General features: G+C 37.3%; 1 protein-coding gene across 2 annotated transcripts in view; it reads right to left on the bottom strand.

The window, feature by feature from the left end:
• Positions 1-25,957, bottom strand: part of LOC150086611 (uncharacterized) — a 180,182-nt gene that overhangs the window by 91,909 nt on the left and 62,316 nt on the right. Inside the window, exon 1 of one of the 2 annotated variants that reach the window (XM_090372622.1) lies at positions 3,731-3,825. The exons of the other annotated variant lie outside the window; for it this stretch is intronic. The gene's annotated coding sequence lies outside the window, so the exon portion shown is untranslated. Of the gene's footprint in view, positions 1-3,730; positions 3,826-25,957 lie in introns of those variants that run through there. 2 annotated transcript variants of the gene reach the window in all.

Below are 25,957 nucleotides of genomic sequence, written 5' to 3'. Positions count from 1 at the left end.
GAGGGGGTAAGATCTGGCATGTCAACCACGACTGCCCACGAGCGTCAGTATTAATATTAGTATTAGTAATGGCCGCATGGTGCAAGAAAGCCCATGGCTTATGCACCAGCCAAAAAAAAAAAAAAAAAAAAATCCCAACAAAACAATGATAAAAACAAAAAAATAAATAAATAATAATAATTAATAAAAAAAAAGGAAATTAAAGCTATCATCCTATGCGCTTCCCTGACCCGAAGGTTCCATCCAGATTTCCTTTGAATTTCCCCAAACTGTCAGCCTCTACCACCCATGTAGGCAACTTATTCCAGTAATTTATAACTCTCTGGCTAAAATAAAACTTCCTGCAGTCCAATCTAAACATTTCCCCCCGTAACTTGAATTTATGTCCCCTAGTTCTACCATCATTTATAATCTTGGAAATTTCGTCCTCATTCATTTTACTGATGCCTCTCAGAGCCAGGGCGCCTCCGTAGCCAGGTGGGAAGGAGCAGCAGTGCGTAGCACACGCTTCTTGATTAGACCGGGGTTCGAGCCCGTCACCACCAAATACGGAGGATGCGGAAAGGTCAGGGAATGACTAACGCTTATCCCCAGGCAATATGGCCTTTGTTGCTAATGCTCCAAAAAACAACAACAACAACAACAACCTCTCAGAGCCCTAAACACCTCAATCAAATCTCCTCTAAGGTGTCTATTTTCCAAACTCTGCAACCCACATATTCGAAGTCTTTCTTCATAAGGACGCCCTTTTGCCGATCTCACCAGGCGAGTTACCCTTCTTTGCACCCTTTCAAGAAGCTCGATGTCTTTCTTTATGTGCGGTCTCCATACTTGAACACAGTATTCCAAGTGTGGTCTAACATAAGCCTTATATAATGGGATTATCACGTCCCTATCTCTACTTGCAAAAGTTCGATAGATCATCGATAGGACACCATGGGCCTTCCTTGCAACCTGTTTACAATGCTCAGAGAATTTCATGTCTGACCGTATCGTAACACCCAAGTCCCTTTCCTCCAGTACTGGGTTTAGTTGAACTCCACCAAGTGAATAAGTTATTTTGGGATTACTGTTTCCCAGGTGTAATACCTTACACTTCGTTGGATTAAAGCATAGCTGCCATTTTTCTGACCATTCATGAAGTCTATCTAGGTCTCTCTGAAGAAGCTCGGCTTGACAGCGATCATTAACCACTCTACCAATTTTAACATAATCTGCAAATTTATACATCACGCCCTCTATCCCTTCATCGATGTCGTTTATGAAAATTAAAAACAACAGTGGTCCTAATACTGATCCTTGGGGAACCCCACTTCTTACATCAACCCAATCTGAGGAATAGCCATTTATCACAACCCTCTGCCTCCTGCCCTGAAGCCATCTTTCTATCCATCTAAGGATTTTCCCAGTGATTCCAACCTGTTCCAGCTTATAAAGCAACCGCTCATGTGAGACTGAGTCAAAAGCTTTGCTGAATTCTAAACAAAAATTGTTTAAATAATTGCGTACAAGCAGATAATGGAAACGATCAAAGAAAAAGAGCATATGGAAACGATAGATGTCCATAGGAAGTTTGTAGAAGTTAAATAAATCATTTTTTTTTTTTTGTTATCATTCTACTCCTTATAAACAACATCCTATTAGAAAAGGATAGGTATTTTAATAAATTTACATTTTTAAAAAATAATTCTTAAAACTTTTAATTATTTTAAGATTAGCTCATAGTAAATTTAAAAAATGTAATGTTTTTTATAGAAATTAACTATATAAATTTAATAATAGTCGAATATATTTGTAATTTATTTTTTAGTATTTGACATTCTGTTTTAAGAGTCTTTGGCCAAAAAATATTGGATTAAAAAATAAATATTTTGTGAATTATACAATTTGGGTGCACGCATTAGACAATTTGGATTAAAAACGTGTAAACATTTTCGTTCTATTAAATAAATTCCTGTTAGCTCACACGGATCTTCATCAGTCTAATAAAACAACCAAAAAGATGCTGGAGTTTAATTTCAATCATTTTTCATCTCCTTTTGCAAGCAATAGTAAATGAATGTAGTAAAAAATATAAACCGACTAAGCCCGTTATTATATATTTCCCCATTAAAATTATTTATAACTCCTGTTTAATATTAGCCATGTAATCCAACGCATTAATAGTTCCTGTTCACTAACCGCGCATGCGTGCCTCTTTTTTTAACAATATTTCTAACCGGAAACCATTAAACATCTAACTGCGCATGCGCCACACTGTTAGGAATTCTTTAATAATATTTCTATTTTGGTCATTAACCAGCTGCTCCTTTTCTTGTAGATGGAAGCAACCCACACAATTTTTCTAATTTTTTTTTTTTTGTCTTATTTTTTGCCATTTCGTTTCAACTCGGGTATAATACGTCATCATCTCTGAATAATTAAAAGGAAAACAGCATCAAATATCGATTTTAGCGATGAAGTATGCTTGTTTCTCTTAAACTTAAGCCTTTTTTTTTGCCCTCAGTGACTGCACATCCAAAGAGATGAGCCTCTGTACCTGAAATCATTAGCTTGCTGGGATGCTTCACACCCACCTTTTTAGATTATGGTCTTTTAATTTACTCTGGGGTATTTTTGCAAGATTAAAAACCAATAGACTGACCTAAAATAATGATTATACACCTTCGAGCATTCTACTACAGAAAACCATCAAGCAAATTGCTTTTATTTCAAGACAAATCTTTAAAAAAAAAAAAAGAGAGAGACTCTTCAAAACAACGAATCAATATTGTCTGCTGGAGGCTCAGAAGGTATTTTAAGCTACAATGTGTCTTGCTATTGATTATAATAGTTAAAGAGTGATGTAGATAGTGTAAGATCACAGGCCACTTTAAGTGACATAGCTTTTGTTAGGGCAAAAATCTCGATACCAGTGACAAGATCAGAAATCTTTCGGTACAAAAGATCTCTGATCATTCCTCTAATTGTAATAAGTGTGTCCAAAGGACACACTTATTAACGACACACATTAACTTTGTTGTTATTGGGTTTTAAGAGCATTGGTGACTAAGGCCATATTGCTTTGTGCATACGGTCTGTGTCCTAAGGTCGATTTTCTGTTTTGATGGATGAAAAACCCAAGTTTCTGATAGAAAAAACCGTGCTGTCCATGCCTGAGACTGACTAACTCAGCCACGTTGTGAAAAATTCCTCCTGTAATCGACGGGACTCGAACTCAAGTCTTTCCCACCAGAACAGTAATCCTACCAACTCTGCTAAAGTGCCTTCGATGGAAATTGCTCGAATGAACGTGAATTTACAGCTTGTTCTACATGGACCTCAACAGGACACGCATCACTCAAAATTATTTACCTCATCACTTAATAAAATGACACTAGAATTTATTTAAATACCCATTTCAATAAATTTATTTGATCATAATAATCTTCTATTTATTTTCTTTCTATTAGAATAAGCTTTTTCTTTGGAACTCGGGATGAAAACACAATGGACCTATTCACAGAAATAATTCAAATCAAAATTTCAATCATTTTTAGGAACTTTCTCAGCTTTTTGGATGGAGTTGTTTACTTTTCCTAGATGTAGAAGGAAGGACCTCTCTGGTAATAATTTAATAGATTTATGGTGTAGAAACTGAGTTTAGTATTTCGTTTTGAGTATCCAGCATCAGTTTTGATTAACATAACGGGTAACTGCTAACTATTATAATTAAATCTAAGTCACTCACCTTTTCTGTTTATTAAAATAAAATTCCACTCACTGTTCTCAACTTCCTTGACCTGCCCTTTGTCTCCTAACGCACTTAAACGCAACTGAACCACTGTGGGTCTTTTGGAAATAGTTCATATCACTCCCAAGAAATAGGTAGCTATTAGAAGGGTCATTAAGACTTATGCATATTTATAGGATATACAAGTCACTGTTTTGGTCTGCAGTCATCAGTGGGTAGCCTTCAGTGCCAGATGATTTCGAACTCTTCTCCTTATATCGATTCACGCATACATTCATGCGCGATATGCTGGTAATATCGTTCCCAGAAATGCTTCAGACGTCTACAAGAAAAATAGTCTCCTTTGTTGCAATAGACTGACGACCAGAGAGTGCTGGTATGTGTACAACAGCAGTAGCCCGCATTTGATATCAAGCTAAACGCGATGTTTTCGTGCTGTACCACACATGAATCATCACGAAACGTGTCGGATAGGAAGAATGAAAGATTGTGCAACTCCTTCTATTCGTAGTGTGTGTATGTAGGTCAATAATAGTGGAGATAAGTTTTGCAACTGGGGAAATTCAGCTACTAAAGGCGTACAGAATATTAGTGGGTGGGAGTTTGGGTAGAGAGAATCCTCTGAGGGTATGATAAATACCTCAGATAAAAACTCGAAGATCTAAGCAATTTAAAAGAGCTAGAACAGTATACCGGATAGCAACGCCAGTGACATCTATCGGACTCGTATTTAACTTTTATCAATTCATTTGATGAAATTCGATGAATGGTAGATTCTGTCGAAGGGTGTTTCCCTAATAATAGTTATTCTGTAAAAGAGAAATACTCATTCCTTCCCCCAAGAGAACATTGAAAGCTGCTCTAGAATTTAAATTGGAGAACCTACTTCATCTAAGATGTATCCCTGATCTTGACTCTTCCAACTTTCAGTTGTTTCAGCCGCTTAAAGATCGAGGAAATTTTTCAAGGATGATGCAGAAGTTCAAAATGCGTTTGGGTCAAACTGCCTCCTCTCTCTCTCTCTCTCTCTCTCTCTCTCTCTGCCAAACACTTTTTTTTAAAGATCTGATTTAAAAACGCTTATCTATCCATACCAAAAATGAAACCATGTTAGGAGATGATTACACACTCTTAATAGCCTTGTATGTTGACTAATCCACTTATATTTGAAGACCGCTCCATTTCTGATACCCTATTTCCTTTGTTTCTCTCCCAAAAATCCTTGCACGTGTACTCCTATGATAAAACCGACAGATTTCATAATTATGCTAATAGATGTTTATAAATATTGTATTTCCTGCAATTATTCACAGATGACAAAATGGGCTCTAACACTCCTACAGCACTAGCGCTCGTTGGCGCTGTGAATGAAGTTTCTACCAAGGACGTGGGTTTTTCATCCAACAAACAAAAAATGATTGCAGTTACAGACATAATATACTGACGCCTCATATACTTAGCTTTAATTCAAAGGGCAGGAACACTGGTCTTGAAGTGGTTTCAGCATAGTCTGGACCACCAGACCAATATCCTGGGTCTGGTGTTCCATTCACTGATTCTGGCTAGATTACTGTGTTCCTGGCCGTCACTAGATATCAAATGGAAATATGATTCGTCACTAAAGCAGCTCTCTCCTTGCACCAATGAAGATGCTGACGAAGATGAGATGGCATCAGAGGCAAACGAGATAAAAGACGAAGAGAATGAAACCCCACTTATTGCAGTTCTTTTAATAGTGCTACCCGACACAGACACAGACAATAATGGCGTTACAATGTTGAAAATTTGGGGAGTTGCAACAAATTTTTTTCCTGTCTTATTATTATTATTAGCCATATGGTGCAAGGAAGCCTGGGGCTTATGCTGCACCAGCCAAAAAAAAAATTTCCAAGTTACCCTGAGAGAGAGAAGTAGAAAGGAATCACCAAGCAAGAGAAGAATGATGATATCCAGCTCAGAACCCTGGGTGTGCCAAGCCCATACTCACCAGATGCGAGCCCCTGGGGTCTTTAATCGGTGGACACGTCTTCTTCCGCCAGAGCCCTGGCTATGTGTCTGTGTACCTTCCTAAATATCTTCAAGGCTGACAATCCAGCCTCTGACAACCCAATGAATCCTCCACTTTTTGCAATGAATTTTAGAGTATGTTAAGGAAGCAAGAGTATGTTTCGGAAAAGCATGAATGTTCTGCTGCTCTATGCTTGAAATTGTACGCTGCGCACAGATGAACCGAATTTCATTTGCAGTTTTCATTTTAGTATTCGTGGGCACCCTATGAATGTGAAACTTCGAACTTCAGAATCACGATTACATGGTTTTTAACTCCTCTCTCTCGGTAACTAGGATTTTTCATCCGATGAAACAACTGTCGGATACCTGATGCAAATTCTAGAAAAATAATCTCTATTTTCAACCTGTGTTTATCTATATTTTTTGCTTATTTTTTATCTGTGAGAACTAACTTTTTATACTCTCTGAGTACCGGTATACAAGTCAGCAACTTTCAAGAGTGGAATGAACAGCGATGGAAAGAAGATGATAAGGGACATTCTGAAATATGATGCTCATTTGTAGTGGCACCGTTCCATCAATAGTATCATAGCAACGATTGAAACATCAGCTTTGTATTTCTTAATCTCAGATGGTAATAAAAGTGGTACCCAGAAGAGGTATGAAAGATATCTAGGCATTTCCGGTAATACGAACACCAGAAGAAACTTGTTTTGGTTGCCCAGTGGTGAAACTCAGCTACATGGATTTAAGTAGACCCTGGTGGGATGACAATAGGCAGGAAAGTATGAAATCCCAATGCATAAAACCAGCGTCTTTGTGCATATCGTCTTACACCTTGGAGAAAAAAATCTAGAAATACTTTCCATTGGGCTTAAAAGACAAGATCAATATACAAGGATGTATAATAAGCGTTATCTTCCTTCTTCTTGTTCTCCTCTGAAAAAAATAAACGCTCTGAAGCTTGGAAAGAGGGAATCAGTGAGTTGTTGTTGTAGTAGGGTTATAGGAGTCAGCAACTAGGTCCATATTCCTTCGTGTATACTGTTTGTAAATTGCGTGTATTCTGTGGTCGATTTTCTGTTTGCTGGACGAAAAACCCGAGTATCCGGAGGGAAAACCATGCTACCGTCGCTAGAGATAGACTAACTCAGCCACGTTGTGAAAAAGGCCCATAAAAATTCCTCCCGTCATCGACGGGACTCGAACTCAAGTCATTTTCATTCGGTGTGGGAGGATGGAGATCCTACCAACTGTGCTGCCCACGAGGGCCCCTACATATGGGAAACACAAACCTTACACCAAACACTCTTTTCTGAATTGCAGGTGTTCGATTTTATAAGTTACAGCTCTTACTCCTCAATTTATATTACTATAAAACATTCTAGAAGCATCTCCAGTCTTCTATAATATTGAAACAATACTCCCACTTTCTAGAATATTCTAGAATCATCTACCACGTTTTACAACATTCGGGAATCTTCTACACCTTTCTGGAATATTCTCCAATATTCGAGAAATTTCTTAAATATTATTTCAGTTGTTCGAGTTTTATACAAAATGTTTGCCAATTTTTAATAAAATTGGTAGTACCGTGCATAGGTTGGAGGTTGAGAAGATGAAAGAAGACACTTGTTGACATTAGACTCGAACTTATGTAGGTTGTAATTTTCAGGAAATATTCATGATGATAAGGTTGTTCCAGAAAACGGAAGTTGAATGAATAAATGAGGAAGATGAAAAGCTGGTTCTGTGAATTTAAAGTTGGACAGTAAATGGATGTTGGCTGTTGGCGGCACGTGTTCGGACTGTTTTGAAAGAGAGAGCGAGAATTACAGAAGCCAATTCAGAAGAACAGTGCCCATGGAAGTATCTGTACAAAAGGCATACAGCAGAAACAGTACACCTATGAGACAGCGAGTGGAGAAGCTCTGTTAGAGATGAGTCACTAATTAACCTAACTACCCTCTTCTGAATGGAATCTAGAAGCCTGAGAGAGAGCTTTTGGGGGCACCACCCCAGATGTGGGAACAATATTCCATGGCAGGGCGGATTTGCGATTTATACAGAATGAGCAGCTGTTTGGAAGAAAAGAACGTCGAGAGCTAAAGAGAAAACCAAGTTTTTTAGATGCAGAGGAAGCAATATTTGTAATGTGCTTCTGCCAAGAGAGATTAGAAGTCAGGGTAATCCCCAAAAGAGATATATCATTTTGCCTAGAAATCGGAGTGTCACTAAAGATAAGCATAGGAGCAGAAGAATCCTTTTTGCGAGATATAAGACAAGACTGAGTTTTAGAAGGGTTGAAATCAACTAAGTTGTCTTTGCCCCACTGGAGAATTACCTGAAGATCGGCATTTAAGGAATTGTTAGCAGATTTTCGAGAAGTTGAAGCTGATTGAGCAGGACAAGGTTTCTCAAAATGGAAAGTGGAATGCAATGTGCTATCATCGCCAAAACTATGGATAGGATTTCCGGTCAATGGAAGACGGTCATTAATATACGGAAGGAAAAGAACTGAATCTTGGGGAACACCAGCATTAGTGAAGAAGTTAGAAGACAGAGAGCCATCTACCATCACGTGCAATAAGCGGTCAGAGAGAAAACTGGATACCCAATTACAAAAAGTAGTTGGCAAACCATAAGACGGAAGCTTATTTAGAAGACCTTTATGCCAAACACGATCGAAAGCCTTTGAGATGTCAAGAGCAACTGCTTGTGTTTCACCAAACCTTTCCATTGAATTAGTCCATAAATGGGTAACATAAGTCAGAATATCACCAGCGGATCGACACTGACGGAATCCATACCGGCGGTTGATGATCAGATGGAAGGTTTCTAGATAGTTTAGGAATTGGCGAATTCCATAATAAATAAATTAAATTAAAGACCATTTTTATTGTTTTAATCAAAATCAAAAGATGTCTGTGGTTCGCGAAAATTTGTTCATTCAAAAGATTCTGGATAACGTTTGAAAGTTCAAGAATCACTGCCCTATACCTAACTCCAAATCACATCATGGCCAAACCGATTAAGACCAAGAGGGGTCAGTATACGGCGTTTGTAAACTGTGCGCTTTCTGTGGTTTATTTGCCTAATCTCATAAGCTTGTTTTCCATTTATAGAATGTAGTCAAAAGGTGATCTAGTAGAGTCACCTTTTTCTTGAATTACAACTTGTACAAGTCGTGGAATGGATTCCAACAGGTGTCGTCTGAGGAGACCAGCTCCAGATTTCACAATTCTTCCAATTTGTCATATTTGTCAGCTGCTCTATTGCGATCGCTAGAGAACTGTGAAGCCGAATTGCCCTTTCCAATGTATCCCAGATATTTTCAATTGGATTCAGATCTGGAGAATTAGGTAGCCCGGGTATTTGCTGAAAATCTTGGGAATGTTCTCGAGTTTCACGCCACGCATCATATACCATACACGTAAGGCGTATAATGCCCTCCAATGACTAAACAGGCCTGACAGTGGTGAACCATGCTCGATATAAGGGTGTCTATAAGATTCTGGGGCAACAAATTCCATTAGCATTTACAGGCATATGATGAAAAAAAGGAAAACTTATATACAGCACACACCCAAAAAAAAAATTCCCAGTCCATCCATTCACTCCAAAAGTTGGTCCACTTTTTCCTTGAATTCATTTAAGCTATCAACTTCCACAACGACAGATGGAAGTTTGTTCCAGCAATCAGCCACACGGAAAAAGGCAAATGTGGGCATCCAGTTGATCCTCTGTAAAGTATTTACTGAGGTTTTAATAGAAGACTTCTTCTTTTAGCTGTCTGCTTTGTGGATTTATCTATGTAAAATAGAACGATTGTTGTCCCTTTTTTCTTAGAGGCTTCTGCTTTTAATCCATTTGACGTGATTTGCGAGCTTTGGAACATTGGTTGGGCCTCCTCCCTGGTAGATGTCTCAATGACAAGGCCCGGCAGCATATTCTTTCTTATGCATTTAATTTTGACTTTCTTCATTTGACCTTTAAGTTTAGATGTAAGTAAATTTTTGAACACTGCTGTTCCTGATTTTCTTAAAGGAGATCGAGGAAGTGGTAACACAAAATAACTTGCACACTTGATGGGGTTGAATTAAAAACAGTAGAGGAAGAAATGGATTTAGGGGTCACGATGTCGGACACGAAGTTCTACGAGCAGTGTCGACAGGCGGCAAGGTTTGGCCCATGGTGTCCTATCGATTATTTATGGAACGTTGTCTTGTAGAGATAGGGAGGATACATAATACCTCTGTATGAGGTCTTTGCGAGTCTACGCTTGCAGTTTGGTCTCACAAATGCCGATGTCCAGATATGGAGACTATATCTAAAGAAAGATATCGAGCTTCTCGGAAGGGTCCAAAGGCGAGCAACTCACATGGTGACATCGGCAAAAGGAAGTCCATATGATGAAAGACTTCAAATATGTGGTATGCAGAACTTGGCAACCAGGCACTCAAGAGTGGCCTAACTGATCTATAAGACTTTGAGAGTGAATAGTAAAATGAATGAAAAAGAAATTTTCACGATTATAAATGATTCATATTACAGTAAAAGAAGTTTTCTTGTACGAAATTTTCTTTCAGCCAGCCAGTTGTTAATAACTGGAATAAGTTACCTTGGTGGGTAAGTGTGGCTGACAGTTTTAGGAAATTCAAAGATCCTCCAAAAAAAAAGCATCACACTTCGATTTCACATTGACCGCTGTGTAGGTTTTCCACTAAAGAATGATAGAATACAGCAGATGCAGTTCTCCATAGTGACCAATTGAGCTACCAAAAGGGGTCGTGTTGTTCTGGCCCTCGCCCAATTCATCCAGTTCATCCCATAAAGCATTCTACACGTCCCTTTCACCTTTTCTACATTCATGTCCATGAACCAATCTTCGAATACCACTGGCACTGTCATGGGGCAAATCCTGTTGAAACTAAAGAGCTGCCACATCGACGTTCGTGATTCATTGGCGTTCATGATTCCCCGCCAAACAACCAAAGGTCCTAGGACATATCATGAAAAACAATACCACATAATCCCACCTCCTCAGAACTTCTTTGTTGGCACAATGCACGCCAACAGCAAACGGTCTTCAGGCGTCCTCCACACCCAGGCAAGACTAGAACAACCAACAATTATAAAAACGAGGATATCGTATACTTTTTGAAGGGTGGTTTTCTTAAATGTGCGATTTCTTAAAATAAATAAATATGCTAGAGGAAGCAGCTTCTCCTCGAGCTTTAGCAGCTGACGTAAAAATCCGATAGAGTCGATAAATTTGCCTGTAAGTAACGGAAGGTGGATGAATGGAGGTCATGGATCCATAACGGGGGTAAGGGGGAAGATTTAGCTGGAAAATTAAAACTTACTGATGTGTTGGATGTATTTCGTAATTGTAAAGGGTGTTGTGTGCAGCTTCGGGAAGACCGAGACAGCAGATGTGGACTTCTTCAAGTGGAACTTCGAGACAGAACTGTCGATGTAACAGCTGAGTGTACGCCGTGTTAAATACCCTGTCCTTCCAGCCCGTGGTTGCAGCTCAGATAAGACTTCGGGACAGTGGTCATGGGAGATAAACAGAGCTGTTCGCTCTCCTCGTGCTATCATAAACGTTGCATCGCTCTGCTGGCAATCATCTTCGTAATTCACTTCGATGGGTGCTTAGTGGAAGCACGCTTTGATTTCGTACAGACGCGCGCCAGAACTCTGATTATTACTTTTCCTTCACACAACAAACTTCGAAGAAGCTATGGAGCTGGAAATAATCGAAGAATGGAACCTGCAACGGAAGTACTTTTTTTTTTATTATTATTTAAAGAAAATTATTAACACCGGTTTGGAGTTGTCCTTCGTAAGCGATTATAGAATAAATCCTTCTAAAAGGACTGCAGTTTGAAAAATAATGTGACCTGGAACTACATCCAATGCTTACTGTAGCATTTTCAGACTCAATCCGGTTTGCGCCAACCGGATTATTTAATTATTGATAACGTACACCCATGTCCATCAACAAATATACCATATATACAGTAGGGTACAAAAATATAGGCATATATAATAATCATATAATCGATTAAATTTTATAACTTTTCTAGCTACTGGGTACTCCATAATTTTGTCCACTATTGTACATTAAAGTATTATTTATAATAGAATAGAATTTAAAATCTAAGACTGCCATCAGTACTCCTAGAAAAATGTTAATTATAAAGTTATAAGAGATCCTGTGCATGTGTGACGTCCTATCACGTGTCTGTATACTTTCAAGATAAATATTAACCTTGAATATTCTCCCTGAAGTTTTGTTTTTCATTTGGAGAGAGCGGTCTTCCTGAAAGAGTATCCTTCCTGTAGAAGAGGAAATCTGAATGTAAAATAAAATAAAGGGTGTATTATCCGTGCAGCAAGTATGATAGTAGAAGCTTGTACATTTTTAATAAGTTTTATCCTTCGAAGAAGTGTTTCTTTGTTTTGATGTTTAAGAAGGCTTTGGAGAAAAGGTAGACATTGTACCCCATTAGTTTGCTTATTCACTGGAATGGGGGGGGGGCATCCATACCGAAGTGGCATGGATAGTCTACGCAGCCTGCTTCGATTTAAATAAATAGAATATAAAAATACAATCTTTGGAAATATATACAATAAATTAATAAATCGAAATTGGAGTCGAATTCGATGGAAAATTCCAATCATCCAGGAAGGAGATGTATGCGCACGTGCATACAGCTGTGTTTCTGCATTTTAATTGTACACGGTGGAAGAATTCTTGTACAGTAACTGAAGGAAACTTGAAACCAAGATCAAATGTCTAAAGAAACTCAAACCATGCAAAAAATAACGAACGTAGCAGAAAATCACGTGAACCTTAAGGAGTACCTGAGAGCTTGGAATGCTTATCGAATCTCCAAGAAGCACATTAAGTCTGTCTAGAAGGAGAACAAGTCTAATGACGTCACAAAACATGTCTAGAAATCTTAATTAGTAAACCTAATATCGAAAAGGTAGTTAGTAAATGAATTCTTATTCCTTCTGTCTCTTTATTTCAATCAGTAATTCCAGACAAATGATTTTCCTCTTAAGTAGACGTCCTTGAAACAGTAACTGTTTATCACCACCAAAACCATCTCCTCCTCTTCCTCCCCCCCCCCACCCAACCTCAAAGTCCCACCATTTTTATTTGACAATCCTTCTTTCTTTTCTTTTCAAAAATAAACACACAGTGGAAAATTTCCAGAACAAAAAACGTAGGTGAAAAAAGAATATTACAAAAATCTTTCTTTGAATAAATATCCTCTTTATCTCTTCATTTTATTAAAATTTATTATAAATCTTTCTTTTATTGAGCCCTAAAATAAAAATTCTACACATTTCCATAGAAAAATACAATAAAAAAATTATAAATCACAATTATTTATTTGGGAATTAACTACCAGAAACTGAATTATGACGTCAAAAAAAAAAAAAAAAAATGCACGCATGCGCAGATGTTGTTGACGTCGTGCACAAATTTTACGAGGGATTAATAAAATCGAATTGACGTAATAATTATGTGCGCGCATGCGCAGATAATGATTTAAAGAATTTTTTTGGTTTTCAACGCATTTCTGTGTGTTTTATGATGGTATTAAAACAATAGAAGATTTAAATGTTATCAAAGTGATTTAAAAAGCTGTTTGAGGTGTTTTTGGAGGTGAAAGGCACAATTACAAAGATTGCAAATGTCTTGATTTATGAAGTTGAGCAGAGAAGTTGTTTTGATGGCTTTTGTGGACTTTTTATCTCCTGAATATTTTTTTGAACTTTAAACCTTCCCACTTTGTTTTTGCGTGGACATGACCTTGCATATCTTAGGATTGAAAAGACTGAAGATGAAGAAACTGTTACGTAAACTTTTCATATTCAGTAGGAAACGGGATGAAATTATCACTAACTGTAGGATATTCAGTCCAGGAGACACGAAAGGTTGAAAAGTAGTGATTGCAAATGGGGTGGGATGGGTGAGGGAGGGGTCTTGGTAGCTCATACTCCACGGACCGTGAGATAAACGCACGTGCTTTGTTACGATAGGAGATTGCATGCCTGGTTGGAGTTGCTTAGTGTAATTGATTTTCTTTCTGTCTGATTGAGTCGGTCAGGCCGGTCGTTGAATGGACCAAGAAAAAAAAAAAAGAATAGAGCGAACGTGTGAGGTGAAAGAGAAAGAGAAGTTAAGCCTAGATTTCTTAAAATAACTGTCAGTCTTCGTTTTTTCTCCTTCTCACTAGAACAAAATATCATCTCAATTTTGGAAATGAACAAATGAAACACCAATGGGGTCTTGAATAGGTTCTAAAACTTGTACGCGCAAAGATAGTTTTTCTTCTTAATTTACTGGAACGAAGATAATGCATTAAAAATGTATTGTCTTTATCTATGTCTCTTCGACTCTCCTACTACACATAACTGCAACTTATTCATAAAAAAACCACCCCTGTCAGGAGATGATTAAGAACTTATTCTTGAATCAAATGGAATACCGACCTTTTGCAAGATGTATTATGTAAAGAACAAACAGAAGAGGAATACAATTTTGGAGATTAGAAAATTAAAGCAAATAAAAATTTGGATAAACTGATTATAAAATGAAATCGTTTCAGATAACGTTCTATGAGTGCACAGTTATTAAAAGATAGAAAGAGAGAATGGTACGTAGCTTTTTAAAGAAGATTTTTAAACCTTTGATCTACTGTTCAAAGTGATGTACACCGTGATGGACCTAATCGATTGTTTTGGTTATAGAAACTCATTCGATTATTTCGATTATACCCATGTCATTCGAATGAGTCATTCGATTATGGAAATTATTCATACAGCAAATCAATCGATTATTTCGATATTTTAAATCTTTCGATTATAGAAGTTATTTGAGTATAATAATTGCTAGTACAGTTTGCGATGTGATATTGTAGGTTATTCATAGTTCTGAGGAGTTGGGTATGGGTTTGGGTGCCCATAAACAAAAATTTGGAAACGTTTTATAATGGGGCATGGGGCGGGAAGCATAGAGTGGAGGTTCGAGTTATTGGAACGAAATAAAAGTTCAAAATAGCGAGCATCAGTTTGACATTGATGTGCTCTATGGGTTTCTGCGTAAGGTGACGTGCTGTCTGTGTTTTTATCCCAGGACAAGGAAAATACGCTTGAATTAGAACCGACAGCACCTGCTTTGGTAGGAGAACCGATGACTCACTTGGCCTTCGCAGATTTATTTTATTTTTCTTTAATCTTATTTCGTATATAAATATGGAGCGTACCAAAAACTCACAAAAGAATCGCAAAGAGGGAACTTATAAAATGAAGTTTTAATAGGATGAAAAACCATTTTTATAGTGGGACATGGACATCGGAAAATATTGATGTTAAAATAATTGCTATTTTTTCACTTCTAGGATAAATCGACTCCTTTGGAGAATTTGGTCTTTATGTGTTAAGGAAGATATATAAGCCTGCAACGGTTTGATCAGAGTGCACAGGAAACGTAGGAGGCCATCTTCTCCATTATCAGTTGGATAATCAAGATGTGATTCATGAGTTGATCGTCGAGGGACTGTAAAGAGATGTAAGTAATATATTGGTGTTTATTTTGTAAGTGAATCGAAGCGAGTTTCTGTTAGGCAATGAAGATTATAGAAAGATTTGTATTGCTCACGATGAAATATGTCTTGCTTCTGTTGACTTTGCTAGAGTAAAGTGATATATTTTTGGTATTGAGGACTTCGGAATTGGTATGAGTATAGGGATATATATTATAGATCAGTCTTATCGATCAGTAATAAATTGGTCCACTAGGGCCCTCCTGGTTGACAAATGCCCAATAACTCGAGTTTAAAGTACAGTATAATAGAAAAGACAGATGGACAAAGGGAGCTATCACAAATCATGTAACGAACGCGGTGTTTTTAAGCTTTTTATATCTCTTCCGGCTTTAGTTGACTTGAGAAATCCATGCGGGAAACTCAAGAAAAACTTTGAACAGTAATGTGATAACTGTGCATGCTCGTTACCATTACAGCACCCAAACAAAATGAAGTCACAGCTAACTATAACATAGTTAGTGGGTACACCTACCTAACAGCGAGTATTTTCCCCTTTCAGCCCTCAAAACAGACTGGATTCATTGGGCAGGAAGCAGTGCATTTCATGAAAAGAATAGATGCGCCTAATAAAGGGACCGCTCAGTGTACACTGAATTACCAAGCATAACCGGACACTTACACGTTTTAAAGAACCTTTTATTGATGAAAACAGTACTGAAAGAATACCAGAATTCATATTTATGTCACACTAATAGATTTTGTTTTTGTATGCTGCAGTGACGCTGGTTGGACAATTAATTATCATACACGAAAATACTAATCTAGATTCAGAAAAAAGCCTCAGCAAGTCTCAACTCTCGTAAAATATATTCCTTCGACAATAAGCTTGGCAATACTGATGAGAAAGGCTCGCCATGTATTTTATTTAAGAGGCTGAGAACTTCAATTCGAGTCAGATTATTTATTTATCCTTTAAGGGAAAAAGAATATTACGCGAGATAGTGCGAACACTTCTCCTCTAACTACGTCGTAGCAGACTCCCCACCCCCAACTACTTTTGCAACGCAATGCGTGACACCCCCATAGCCAAGGATAATACACAACTGCGAAATATGGATGAAAAGCCATTTTTCCACTCCAACAATCGTCTTACAAAAACTAGGAAAACTATTTCCTAGGTGGTGAATCAACAAGACAAAAACAATCGTGTTTCCTTCGCAATATTTCTTTTAATAATCCGTTCTGAAACTATTACTCGCAAAGAAATACTTCCATAAAATATTAGCCAACGTCTAGACATCACAGTCTCCAACCAGATTATTAAAAACTTCAAATACCCCTTTTTTAAACGAATATAAAATACCCAGCCAGATTAATTTTAAATGATGTCTGATTCTGTCGAGAGTTTATGGATAAAATGGTACTTCGCACCACTGATAATTAATTATTTTATTCGAATTTCCTATCGTATTATTTTTTCTTTCATTTCTTTCCTTTAAGTAGACAGATGACAACTACAAAATATGGATGAAAAGCCATCTATTTCGAAACTTTCGCACAATAAATCAGATTAAGGTTAATCCCAAATGAATAAACGCCCTCGTTGAGCATCAGAAATTCAAAACAAAACATGTTAGAACATATCTCAACAGTCAACACTCCAATCTCGTGACTTTACCATCACTATTTGGAGCAATCGAACTCACAAGACCAAATGTAATTCCATCAGAGATAAACAGTTATCTCAAAGAGAATAAACTTTTACTACTTCCAGGAGTCAGTAAACATGACCTCTAATGGAGATGGTAGAGATCCGTGTTTAACTTCCTACAACTTTGTATCGGATGAAGAGCAAATAATTCCTCAAACATTCTTCGCGTGGTGCTCAAGTGCAGATTTGTAAACAGAAAGATTCTCTTGTAGTATCCACATTATTAATTAACACGCTCTTATCGACTACTTCTGTCAGTTAATTGTTAAGTATCTCTTCAATGCCACTTCAGCGAGTAAAACAGTTAGTGGGAGCATTTACTGGAAAAGTCTGCCGCCTCCTGGAGTCCCTTAGGGATGTCATTTAATGACTCGAAGCGTTTCGCTCTCCTTGAAATACTTCGAGGTTGACTAAGTGATATGGTGGATTTGGTTGGCGTTTTTGCCTTCATTCACGCTTCGGATGGTGTGATTGCCAATTCATTTGGTGCTGTGGTATTGACGTTACAATTAAGAAGAGAAGATGGGTTAAAATTAGTTTTTGGAAGAATCACTCTGCAAAATCCAGATAGGATAGCGAGCTTCGGTTAAGGTGTGGTTTATTGTTAAATTAAAAAAGGAAACTACTGTCTACCTCTTTGGATTTCGTAGAAGAGTTTTAAAGAAGGAAAAAAAGGCAGCCAAGTGCCTTCCTAATTTATTAAGGGTTATAACATGACGTCCTCGTTTAAATAGAAGAATAACCACACTTATTTTTCACTTCAGGGGTTTCTTAATGTCATTAAAGTCCATGGGGGGGTCATAGTGGATATTAAATATTTCTTTTTCTTCAACTAGATGTTTTCTTTAGTGGTTCCAATGATGTTGGAGGTTTATATAGTTGATCTGGTTGTCGACTTTTCATTTGAGATGTTTCAATCATTGCTGAGATATGACTAAAAATATGTAAGGTGCGAGACTCCATTTACTTCGGCTGAGTTGGTTGAAGCCCTCCATCAGATCAAGGATGGCAAAGATTCTGGGGACAACTTCCTGGAGGCAGCCGTTCTTAAAAAGTTTCATTGTTTTGATATGTTTTTAGATCTCCTTAGTTCCTGTCTTAAAGAATGGGTTTTTCCCTTAATCTGGAAGAGGGCTGTTTTGAAAGTTCTTCTCAAGAGCCTGTGGGTAACACCCGCTCGTATCGACCGATTGTTCTGCTGTCCATAATGGGTAAAGTGATGGAGGGTCTGGTTGTTAGGTGCCTAATGAAATGTTATGGTACCTAGAACCTAGCCTCATAAAGACAATATGGATTTTAGAAGGGCTCCTCTGCGGGGGATGTTATTAACAACTTAGTTGTGACTGTGCAGGAGCACCCCAGTCGATATATCCTGGAGCTGTTCATGGACTTTAAGTGAGCGTTCGATGCCCATGCCCTGTAGTGGGAAAGTATGCTCTACAGAATTAGAGCGTCGCTTTGCCCGGGCGCGTTGTAGCTACTTCTGACAGATTATTTACATCAAAAATATGATTGAACATCATATGTTAGAACGTGACTACCCGCAGGGGTTGGTTCTGGGACCTGCTCTTTGGAATGTGGTCATTGATGACTCGTTAAATAGGCATAATGTATAATGTGTAACAGCCATCACTTATGCAAATGATTTGGTCTTTCTTGTGGGCAGGTAACTCCCGCAAGGAAATAGAAGACAAGGCAGCTGCCTATATTAGCCAGTTCTTATCCTGGTCTAACTTGCATAATGTTGAGGTCTTTGAGCAACAGTCCTATGCTAAACTGCTGAAGGGTCGGCTTAGCATGTGATGAATTAGACACCATATGGCAAGCGCAGTAGCCAAGTTCCGAAAAGGGAAGGCAGTTGCATACTTTCCTACCCTCCATTCGCGCTGTGAGCAGGCAGAGATAGCTTTGGCTCCAGTTCCGACTCATGACCCGTTGCATCCTTATTGGACACGGCTTGAGGTCCAGGCTTTTCCAGTTGGGTCTGGACTTGTCAGATATATGCGAGTGTGGTGAACCAGAGACTGGTATCGACATTATCCTATACTGTGCGTTGTATGCGGATTTAAGATTTCAGCTGGAGCAAGGGACCCTTGTTCACCTGAACTCCTTGAGGCTAGGGAGTTTTATAACCAGTTTTGCTGGTTTTTGAGAAATGTAGCAAAGCAAAGAAGCAGCATGAGATAGTAGTGACCAGCCTCATGGTGGGGACGGAACTCGTTGTGGTGGAGCTGATGGCCCGTCCCCGCCTCTAGGTCAATGGTTGTTGCTGCGTAAGCCTAGGGGAACAGCTGCTGCAAGCCCACCTAAATGTATGTGTAAATGTCTCGTGTCCACCACTAAAGCAGCTGTAGATCGTCTCATGGTTTGAGTAACGTTCCAAAGATTTCCAACATGTACTCTGGCCCAATTCTCCAGATGTGAATCCAATTGAGAAAGTCTGGGATATGTTGGAAAGGACAGCTAAGCTTCGAAGTTCTCTCCTGACCGTAATACATCAGCTGTCAAGTATCTAGATGGAAGAATGGTCAAATCTGGATCTAGACTGCCTCAGACACACAACGGAATTCATACAATGACATTTGTGGCTTGTAATCTGGACAGAAGGTGGCCCTACTAAATACTGAATAAAGGTTTCTAAAATTTTGGCAGTGAATGTACATTAATACAAATGTAATGCGTTGCGTTAATCATTGTACGATCTTGTTTTTTGGACTTTTCTCAAATTTAAACACTTTGTATTTATTTGTATTTCTAAGGATGGTCAAAGGAAACAAAATTATTCTGCAGTCAAATTGCTTACTGCTAATAGAGCCAAACAGTTTCGGTACTTTGGACTAATGCGTGCTTCAGTCCATTAACCCCCTTTACGGTCAATTCAAGAAACATTTTTTGCTTCTCCCAGGTCATCAATGTATGGAGCCTGGATTCGTTATGTCTTAATGACAAAGTGATGATCACAGGTAGTGCAAATGACTACACTTGCTGTGCCTGCTTTCTACTCTATAACCTTCTGGTTCTCTTAAAAAAAATTAATGTAGCTCCATCGGTCCAGGACTGTCCTTGTTTTTGTTCCAGTCTCTTCCAATCAAGCCAGCGTGACCTTCCCAATGAACTGTACGCCATTTTTCACTCAAATACCAAATTTAATTTCTTGATCACACCATTAATCAAAGTACAGAACACTAGACTATTTTCACTTTTAGGCTTAGCTAAGCCTAAATGTGAAATTTAGGCCATATCGATAAATTTGATAATAAACTAGGTGTTCCGATACTTTTGGCAACGTACTATTTGCATTTTTATATTTTAAATGCTGCTGTAGAGACAGCAACATCTTTTTTAAGCCACTTTCGTGATGAAGAACAGTTTGAAATTTGTTCAATTTGCTGTACTTTCTGTCAAATACATGGTTGGTTATGAAATGGTGATAGAAGAAGAAGAAGAACGCAATCCAGGATGGTTTGTTAATGTCTTTCATACCTCAGCCGATATTTATTTCCGCTTGACAGCCCGAAAAATATATTTTCATTGCCAAAATGAACACGCCATAGTTCGTGTTTCCCTTTACACTCAGTGGATGCGAGTCCGTGTTCTAAAGGAATTAAACAAAGCTCTTCAGTTGCCAGCAATAATTTTTCCGATTTGTTCTTCTTGGATGAACTGCTGCGTGATCTAATGGTTAAACTCGTGACGCAACTGCTAATCGTACTCATTCTTCCTGGTTCCATTAACAACCAGTTCTTTCTATCTTACTGTCTAAGCAACCGCTTCGAAACTCTAATGTTACTTGGAAACTACCAGTTTGTTGCATAATGAGCAGACAAGTCCTTCTCTAAGTTACGTTAACAGTTAAATTTCCTGAAGTGAAACATTAAATTGAAGCCTTAAGGAGAGAAGAAGGAGCTCATACAGAAAGAGTAATATACACTGCCCTACCATTAATATCTGGACACCAGCATATTTACAAATCGTGTCATTGAGAGCCTGCTGCGACAACGTTGACCTGTGTTCGGAGCGGACAATTCTTTTCAGTCAGCTTCCTAGATTTTCCGGATTCGTTTCTTGACCATTTCAGTACCAGTCCGTTTCGATTAGCAGAACAAATTGCTAATGGTTAGCCTAAGAATCTTAAGGGCCGTTGAAATATCGTGTGCATATCCCTACAAACTTTGAAATGTTTCAAATGTTTAATGCAAACAAAAAAAAAACGGACTGTTATTTTTACAAGTTGTGGGAAGTAGAATGGAAAGGAGTGTGGTGAGAAATTAGTGGAAATGTCATCTGCATTAGTTGGATGGAGAGAAAGTTATCGGGAATCTTACAAGAAAGGAGTTGTTACTTATCGACCACATTGAGGCATCCGCGGTCTAAATGGCTTTTCTACTCGTGGACACGAGGTCGGCTATATTTATCATGGGACATTAACCACACCGAGATAATGCGGAGGAACTTAATGTGGCACATGACGACCTGAAAGAAGGGGTGAGGCACGAAGATACATTGCCATGTCTCATTAGCTGTTTTTGAAGTGATCGGAAATAAGAAAGTGCTTTTGTAGCTAGGCAACAGGGCCAATTTAAACCCAGCAGGAAATTACAAAAACTCAGTTGACGTCATTAGGGAATCCATTCCAATGTCGAAGAGATTGCAACCCACCACGAACAGCATTAAATAGCAATCAAATGGTGAATATGTGCGAAAGATGGGAATCTTTTATTGCAGCATTTTGAGTTACATAATTAGTAACAATAAATGGGGCTAACAGAGCATGCAAGATTGTTTTTTAAGGTTATTATCCAAATAAACTCACAAAACTCGTTTACCAAAAAAGTACTGAATAGGTTAAGGAACTTGAAAAATAGTTCTGTAGAATTAATAATAAAGATGTCTGTGGGTGCATGATTTGCTTAATGTCATAGTCTGATATTGGCACTTAAGTGTACTGGTTGGCAAAAAGTTAAAGGAGGAAAAAGAAATATCAAAAAACTAAACCGATCCAACCAATGGTTAAGTGCAATACCGAGGCAACTGGTGAAGGTCCTTACATATCAGATCGATGTTACTCGTAAGCAGCAAATTGGAATGCTCAGGTACAAAATGAGACACTGCAACAAGATTTAGGAAACTGTCGGCTCCACAGCTTCACAAACAGCAATCCATGAAATATGAACAAACAAACAAACCAAAATCTAAGTACGTGAAAGCCAAAATAAAACAAGAAATATCTTGCGAACTAAATGGAGAAAAAAAGGGCCGCACCCTCAAATTCAGTTTTAAAAAATACACCGGGTCTGCTTTATTTATATTTAAAAAAACATTTTTCAGTGTGATTTATAATAACTTAATTATAAAACCGTTTTATTAAATTTTATGTAAATTATAATTTAAATTTTTGTAATTTATAATTCAATTATATTAATTTAATTTAAAATAAATTATAATTAAATTGAAATTAACAATTTAATTATAATTTCGTAATTATAATTTACATAAAAAGCATTTTATTAAATCATGTAAATTATGGTATTTTAATCCTGAAAATTAATTAATTTATTAATATTTCTTTTCTAAATATGCTATAGATAGTGTTTATTAAAAATAATAGCAATAATTGGTAAATTAAATTTGTATTGATTTCTTAAGAATTAAAATTTATTTTTCTGTTTTAATAATTAATAAATTAAAATTTTATTTAAACACCTTTCTATTTTTTCTAATTTAGATTGAAGCTGCACATAGGTAAACCAATATTGTGATGGACACTAAAGGCAGTTTTTTTTTTTTTTTAACAGAAAACAATAATTGGGAAATTAAATTTGTATTGATTTTTTAAAAATTAAAGTTTATTTTCCTGATTGTAATAAATCGAAATTTATTTAGACATATTTTTGTTTTTTCTAAGTTAAAAAGAAGCTACAAAACAAAAAGGGTTTTGTTTACATGTAAACTTAGAAGGCACAAAGCCAATTTAGTGACATCAGACACTAAAGAATCTTTTTTATTAAGTAATAACAATAATTAAAGATTTAAATTTCCTACTATTTTTAAAAATTAATATTTATTTTTCTATTTATAATAATTAATAAATCGAAATTCATTTAGACACCTTTTGGTTTTTCTAAGTTAAAAAGGGGCTAAAAATTAAAGGGTTTGTTTACATGTAATCTTAGAAGCCACAAAGCCAATGTTGTGACGTCAGACACTACAGACTATTTTTATTAAATAATAATAATAATTAAGGAATTAAATCATGGTGATATTTAGAAAAATGAATATTTATATTCCATATTTTAATAATAAATTAAAATTTATTTTTAAACACCTTTTGTTTTTTCAAAGTTAAAAAGAGGCTGAAAACGAAAGGGTTTGTTTACAAGTAAACTTGGCACAAAGCCAATGTGGTGACGTCAGACACTAGCACAACAACAACAGTAATTGAGGAATTAAATTTATACTGATATTTTTAAAAATTAAAATTTATTTCCCCGATTGTAGAATTTAATTAATTAATCGAAATTTATTTAGACATCTTTTTTTTTTTATAATTTAAAAAGAGGATGAAAACAAAGTAAACTTAGAAGAAGCAAAGCCAATGTTGTAACACCAGACGCTCTATAAAGGAGTTTTTAAACAGTAACTGAGTTAGTCGTTGACATAGATGTAAAAACCATGGGGGAGAGTCAAACGTGACCTTGCACCAACGAAAATTACCCTTTATTAATATAAACTATCCCTTTTACCTCTAAGATTGTTTCTTCGAAGTGAAAATCTCGAATTTTCCCTTATCAAAGGGAATAACAAGCTCGTCTTTTCTCTTTGTTATTTTAAACTTCTTTCTCTGTAGCCTTGGAGCAAAAGTTGCGTGCAAAGTATGAACGCAAACAGAATGACAAGGACATTATCACTTGTTTTCTTCGATGTTGCTTGGATGACTTGCTAATACCACGATGCCTAAAGACATTGGAAGTCTTAAAAGTGAGTGATGTAACAGATCCTTCGTGTATCACTATCGTTCGAAAAACAACTTTCCTTCCTCTCCCGTTGTGAGGTGAGCCATGAAATGTAAAAATGTCAAAATCTTGTTTAGTGTAATATCCATTAACGCGCGCACAACTTAATTACTTTTTTTTGGAATTATTTATTCAAATAAGTTAACTTTTAGATGTTTTTTTTTTCACAGTTCGCGTCACGTTTTAAGAATGTTAGAACCTGTTACTTTTGTCTAAGGTAGCTGGAGCTTCGAACGTCTAGATTAATAGTCTAATTACTACTTTTGAGAGCACGTTTTTCGTTCTGCAGTATTGCACGATACTTTTGATGGAAAGTATATTTTTTTTTTCATGTTTTACTTTATTTTTCAGAAGATGGAGCACTCGTATAATCGTTAGGCGTTCTAACATTAGGTCCACTAATATTCCAGTCACGTTTGTCTTTTATTAGTTCGCATGTTAACCTGGTTTAATAGAAGATGAAAGAGATAACCAGAGGGGTTTCTTTCCAGTGATATTTATAGAAAGAGACTGTTGGAAAACAGTTTCTCGATGATACATGACTGGTATGCAAATTAAGGATGTTCTAAAGATCGATTTGTGTGTTTTGAAAGCAGAGCTGTGTTATTAGTGAGATATAAGACATCCTAACGGTTACACAGATGTTTCGAGCCAGAGGTTCTCATACTTTAGGGGACATAGCGATCCCCATTTATCGAAAATAAAATGTTTCAGGAACCCCCTTTAGTTTGAAAATCTTTTTCGCAGATCCCTCAGTGTAATATCGATCCGTCGATCCCCTAAAGCATCTGTTCTCTTCCTCAGGGTTCGTAGCCTAAACCTACAGATCCCCAGGGGGTTTGCGAACCCCTTAAAGCATCTATTCTGTTACTCAGGGTTTGCGGACCGCTCAAAACATCTGTACAGATCCCCAGCGGTTCTTGAACCCATAAAGTATCTATTCTGTTCTTTAGAGAATCGAGGACCCCCTAAAGCATATATTCCGTTCCTGAGGGATTTGTGGAATCCCAAAGCATCTATTCTGTTGCTCAGGGGTTTCTGGACCGCGTAAAACATTTCTACAGATCCCCAGGGGTTAGTGGACCCTAAAAGAATCTATTCTTTTCCTCGCGGATTCCCTAAAGTCTCTATTCTGTTCTCAGCAGTTTGTGGACCGCCTAAATCTTTTCTACAGACGCCCCAGGGGTTCTAGAGCTCCCTAAAGCATCTATTCTGTTGGTCAAAGGTTTTAGAACCCCTAAAGTATCTATTCTGTTCGTGAAGGGTTCTAGAACCTCCTAAAGTATCTATTTTGTTCTCAGTGGTTGGCAGACCGCCTAAAACATTTCTTCATATCCCCAGGGGTTCGTGTACCCCCAAAAGCATCTATTCTGTTCTCACAGCCTAAAACATCTCTACAGATTCCCAGGGGGTTCTAGAGCTCCCTAAAGCATCTATTCTGTTTGTCAGAGGTTTTAGAACCCCCAAAAGCATCGATTCTATTCAGCAGGGGTTCACGGAACCCCTAAAGCATCTATTCTGTTCTGTTCTTCTGGTGGTTACCGGATCGCTTGAAACATCTCTACAGATCCCCCAGAGGTTCGTTCATCCCCAAAATCATCTATTTTGTTCCTCAGGGGTTCGCGGAGCACCAAAACCAGGGGTTCTCTAGAGATGAAAATGAGTTTAGTAATTGAAAAACGTGTTACGTGTGTCATTTATTAATGAAAAAAATTGTTTTCCTGCTTTGGAATGCTTCGAAAATAAAGGTTTTTGGTCCATGCTCCATAAAATTAGTCATTGCCCTCTTGAACAAAATTTAAAATGAAAGAAAGCGCACGATGCTCCTATAAGCTGCCATTCAACAAATCCAACTGTGAAAGCTGAGCAATATCTCAAAGTGATCAAGAAATTTGTACAAATTTAAGCATTTACAATG

This window comes from Mastigoproctus giganteus, chromosome 4 (assembly GCF_048544385.1).
Source record: "Mastigoproctus giganteus isolate SK-2022 chromosome 4, ASM4854438v1, whole genome shotgun sequence".
NCBI classification, from domain to species: Eukaryota; Metazoa; Arthropoda; class Arachnida; order Uropygi; family Thelyphonidae; genus Mastigoproctus; species Mastigoproctus giganteus.
Note: the sequence above shows the minus strand (reverse complement) of the source record. Positions and strands in the feature narration are given on the sequence as shown.